Source organism: Triturus cristatus, chromosome 9, assembly GCF_964204655.1.
Source record: "Triturus cristatus chromosome 9, aTriCri1.1, whole genome shotgun sequence".
Lineage (NCBI taxonomy): Eukaryota > Metazoa > Chordata > Amphibia > Caudata > Salamandridae > Triturus > Triturus cristatus.
In genome coordinates, this window is record NC_140592.1 from 732,932,616 (window position 1) to 732,938,615 (window position 6,000).

Below are 6,000 nucleotides of genomic sequence, written 5' to 3' on the forward strand. Positions count from 1 at the left end.
CGTACGAGGTCAAAGTGGAGGTGGAGCGAGAAATATATATATATATATATATATATATTATCTACTGGCGGTCGCCAGTAGATAGTTATAGTTAGGACCGTGTTTCCATAGGAAATCCGCAACATTCTATTTGGAATAACTTTGGCGCCGGTTGACGAATCCTCGCAAATTTTTCAAAACTAATGAGGCGCTACGCTCCGCTCCTACCCTGAAAGTCTCGGGGGGATTCGTCAAGCGGGGGCTGAGAAAAAAGGGGGGGCCTCAAACGCGTTTTCCCCATGCATTTTCCCATAGGACCTTTAGTCCGAGCTACAGCCCGAACGGCTGAACAGAATTACTTGAAATTGGGCAGAGAGGTAGTCCTCAGGTCAGGGATGTGCCTTTTGCAGGTCTGGTGTAAATCTGTTCAGTAGGTCCTGAGAAAATAGCATTTAAATCAATATATATATCTGTAAGCGCGCTCCGTGCGCTTACGGTAAGCTTACCGTACGCGTACGGTGCCGTGCGCGAGCTCAATTCTGATTGGTGGTTACATGACTGTAAACATTCGAATCGGTCGAAATCAGAAAGTATCGGCCGCCATTTTCTGTCTCTCGCACTGAAAAACAAAGGTTGATAACATGAAAAGGGGGCAACGAAGAGAGTTGCAGACCCCCTAGCGTTCGTCAGGGGGTTCACGAAGGACCAAAAAGTATGAAAAATAAATGTAATAATTTAAAAAAAAAATCGCGGAATGCGCGTACGGTAAGCTTACCGTACGGTAAAAAAAAATAAAAAATAAAAAAGAATTAACAATCACATTTAATATATAAATCTAAGGACCCCCAAGGGAGAAAAAAACAATTGATATTTTGTAAAAAATGGCGAGGCGTGCACGGTACGAAATGCGCAACGTGGGCACTCGGTGCGTGAAGCGCACCGAGAGCCCACAGCGAGCGCACCGTGCGCGCAAAAATTAAAAATAAATACATAACTTAGCATTTAAAAAACCGTACAAATTCACTGAAAAAACCATAGGTTTCACACACGTTATAGTTAGGAATTAGCATTTAAAAAACCTTGCAAATTCACTTAAAAAACCATAGGTTTCACACAAGTTATAGTTAGCTGTACATTTCACTCGTAAAAAACCAATGAAATTCCACGTTATAGTTAGATCAGGTAACTATAACTTGCGCGACCGCAATGCACAATGTGTCATTTCAGATGTCATCATTGATGTCATGAGTGATGTCACTGACCATGTCATAAGTGATGTAATATGTGACGTCATCAGCAGTTTATTGTGGGCGCGCAAGTTATAGTTACCTGATCTAACTATAACGTGGAATTTCATTGGTTTTGAAATGTACAGCTAACTATAACTTGTGTGAAACCTATGGTTTTTTAAGTGATATATATATATATATATATATATATATATATATATATATATATATATCACTGAAAAAAACATAGGTTTCAGGGGCGTTATAGTTAGCTGGACTTTTCACTCGTACAAAACCATTGAAATTCCCCCGTTATATTTAGTTCAGCTAACTATAACTCGCGCACCCACAATGCACTGCTGATGACGTCACATATTACATCACTCATGACATGGTCAGTGACATCACTCATGACATCTCAAATGACATCACTGATGACATCATCCAGTGAATGTGTGTTTTTCTGAAAATTAAATATGTTTTATATATGTATATCTCAAGGTCGATGGAAGAATAAAAGGGTATTTAAGTGTCTAAATGGATGATTTGTTTTTGAAAAATTGATTGTATAACTGACTGATTAAGTGTATCTTAGTGAATACATGGCTTAGTGAGTAATGTTTAAATATGTAAATATCTGTATCAGTCTCTCACTTTGTGTATAAGTGGCAGCATGGGTTGGTGAGTAGCTACATGAGTGTCTATATAGGTTAGTTGTTTTTTTGAATATCAGTATGAGTGTCTGTATGGTTCGGTGGGGGGTATTACGTAGTGCATAGATGCATGAATGAGTGACTCACTGTTTGTATGTGTTGAAGACAGCATGTGAGCAGGACTGTATGGGTGTATGAGTGTGTGTATGGGTGTGTTAGTGAGTGAATGACTGTCTCAATAGTGTCTTTATGAGTAACTACATATGTTTTAAACTAGTATATGTGACTATTGGTGTATATAAGTGAGTATATATGAGAGTGAGAGATTGGAAGAGGTCCTGTATGAATAAGTATGTGTTTCTATAAGTGATTGTTAAAAAAGACTAAGTATTTGTAAGTTTCTGTAGAAGTAAGTGTGGGGGTGTGTGTATAACTGTATATGCAAGTAAATGGATGTTTGATTCTTTATAAGCATGAGTGACTATGTGTGTGAGTAACTCTATGGATGAGTGGCGTTGTGTAACAGAATGTATAGGTGTATGAGTACATATGATGAGTGAGTACATGTATGAGTGACTGTATAGGATTGTTGGTGAATGACTGGATGTGTATGTGGATCTTAGAATTACTGAATAGGTTGTTGTAACTGGTATTGGTATGTCCATTGTTTTGAAAATTTTAGTTTCTATTTTTGAACGTGTGTATCAAAGGTTATATTAGGGTGAGAGGAGGTCTACCACCCTATCACAAGGATGATGTCATGAGTGATGTCATTTGAGATGTCATCAGTGATGTCACTGACCATGTCATGAGTGATGTAATATGTAACGTCATCAGCAGTGCATTGCGGGCGCGCGAGTTATAGTTAGCTGAAATACCTATAACAGGGGAATTTCAATGGTTTTGTACGAGTGAAAAGTCCAGCTAACTATAACGCCCCTGAATCCTATGGTCTTTTCAGTGAATTTCTAAGGTTTTTTAAATGCTAATTCCTAACTATAACGTGCCTGAAACCTATGGTTTTTTCAGTGAATTTCAAAGGTTTTTTAAATGCTAATTTCTAACTATGCCTACAGAGATAGGACATGTGAAGAAAGAAGAAAAAACGCACAGAAAGAAAAAAAAGAAATGCAGAAAGAAGCAACAGTAGTCCTCAAAGACGAAGAAAAGTGCAGGAAGAAGGATAACGTGCAGAAAGAACAATGAGAAGAGCAGAAAGAAGCCTTGTTTCAAAATCATCCTATACCCTTAACTTTTTCAGACGGATACTGGTGGTAACTGAGTCTGACTAACCAGTCCTAGAGCCAGTGCTATGTTAAAAGACACTTAGAATACAGTGAAAACACCTACATACACTAGGGAACACTATGTGTTGGGGTCCCCCTGTGATAAGCATGACCTCCTCTGTAAGCCCCTAGTATATAATAGGGGGATTAAAACTACCTCTTAAAACGCGCCACAGGGTGTGTTTGCACACGTCACCTCAGGCCCCGTCCCCTCCCTTCCCCACTGTGTAAACACGCCCTGTGGCCATTTGTAGTTGGGAGATTAAGTTCATTTGAATCCTGAGGGTCCCTAGGGTCCAACTAGCTCACTAGGTACCTCCAGTAAGCGCCACAGAGCTGCGTTGCAGAGAGGTGTAAAAAGTGGTACGGCCTGGACCACCTCTCTGCAACGCAGCACAGTGGCGCTTACTGGAAAATCCTGGTGGGCTTGTTAGCCCCCAGGGGCCCTCAGGATTGAAGGGGAATTATTTCCCCAACTTAAAATGCACCATAGGGCGTGTTTGCACATGTCACCTCAGGCCCCGTCCCCTCCCTTCCCCACTGTGTAAACACGCCCTGTGGCCGTTTTAAGTTGGGAGATTAAGTCCCCATGAATCCTGAGGGTCCCTAGGGCAAAATAGCCAACTAGGTACGTCCAGTAAGTGCCATTGCAGAGAGGTGTAAAAAGGGGCACGGCTTGCACCACCTCTCTGCAACGCGCAGTGGCGCTTACTGGAAGCACCTGGTGGGCTAGTTGGCCGCCAGGGTCCCTCAGCATTGAAAGGGAATTATTTCCCCAACTTAAAACGCGCCACAGGGCGTGTTTGCACACGTCACCTCAGGCCCCGTCCCCTCCCTTCACCACTGTGTAAACGCGCCATGTGGCCGTTCTAAGTTGAGCCCCCTTGAATCCTAAGGGTCCCTAGGGTCAAACTAGCCCACTAGGTACCTCCAGTAAGCGCCACAGAGCTGCGTTGCAGAGAGATGTAAAAAGGGGCGTGGCCTCAGAACACCTGTCTGCAACGCAGCTCCCTGGCGCATACTGGAGTTACCTGTTGGGCTAGTTGGCCCTCAGGGACCCTCAGTATTGAAGGGGAATTCATTCCCCAACTTACAACTCGCTAGGGGGTGCGATTGCAGAGTGCTGCAAGGAGGGCGTCTTTTATTTATTTATTTTAAGAAGGGGGGCTGTGTGCCCCCCCTTCTTTTTCTAATTAATTAATTAATTGGCCCTGGGGACCCCATCCCCCAGGGCTTGCCCCCAATTTAAAAAAAAAATTGGAAGGGGGCTGCGTGGCCCCCCTCCCGAGGCCTTAATAGGCCCCGGGGACCCCAACCCCCGGGGAATGGGCTTTAAAAAAAAAAATTCTTTAGGAGGGGGACTGCGTTGCCCCCCTCCTCAGGCCACTTATGGCCCCCTGAGACCCCATACCCCGGGGCCGGCCTTTGTTTTTTATTATTATTTTTTAAAATATATTTATAGAAACACCTAGGACATGCTGGACAAACCGCACGTACCTATCACCATGACGATTTGCGTGAAATTCATTAAAAGGCGACTATGCATACAATGAATCCATGTGGAATGTATTTACACCGCTAGTGAAGCTCTGACGTGTCTGACGCCCTACCATGCTTAATCCCGGCGCCCCCGCCGGTGGGTACTCTCCAAGGAGACACCCTATTTCTACAGACATGGGTAGCTATTGATGGGCACATTTAATACACACGCACACCAAGCCATTCAAAGGGGATTAGACAAAAATTTGACCAAAACTATGCAAGAAACCCCCCTCACGGTTAATAAAACACACATCCACCGCCGGATGTGCAATACTTTTTATTTTACTCTCTGGAAAGGAGACAAACCTCACTTGAGAGTCACAGCGCACTCCTGGCTGAGCCCAATACTGTGTTACACCCACCAGTGCCCGCCGAGTGCCACACACCTCTGTGTTGTATTCCACCACCTAGTGCGTATGCTATGACACTTTCTAGCCCATGTGTACTGTAACACCACCCTGTGAATATGTCATGCCACATTTGCCTTCGCACGGGTTATATTGCCCCTTCTTACGTGCCTTTCTCGATGCCTATGTTATAACGCACAGCGCTATGCCATACATATTACAATCTGGGATCCATATCTTTGTCACAGTGCATATGCAACGTTACACTCCCAGCACATATTTTATATTACAACTTTAGAGACTAGTTAGGTTACACAACACTGCCCTGTGCATATTACACTCCAAGGTGCATATCGCATAGCACGCGCTAGTGCCTGTGCTATCTCGCGCTCTCCAATGAATCTGTCACTGCGCACAATGGATTGCATATTATATTTCACGCCCCGGTTCATCTTATATCACACTTTATGGTGCATAGTTTATAACATACACTATATCTAGTTTTCATTTTCAATCGTGCTTTCAGGACTATGTTCTATATAACACTGCGTTCACCTACCCTTTTCACAGGCATTACATTTTGCGATGGTGGGTGGAGGGTCAGGGGGTGTTTCTGCCAAGTGAGCCTGGAGTCACAGTCACAAACGTCCTCTTCTTCCTGAATAAAAGTGAGATTATGCTGCATACTTGTTCATATTTTAAGTATTTCGCACAGACACACATTTTAGAAACAATAAAGTTCCTAATACCCGCCTTCTCTGAACAGTTAGCTGGCTGCCCCATCCACCTCCTCCCTATCCTCTGTTGTCTGAATCCATGGACTAGCCTCCTCCCTCCTAAAATGCATGGTCTGATGTGCTGCCACTGCCCTCCATTTAGCATGATGTACCAGTCCACTCCTCCTGCTCGCCATTGCCCAATTCTATGCCCCATCATTGACCTCCTGCTCAGCCTCTGTACTTAG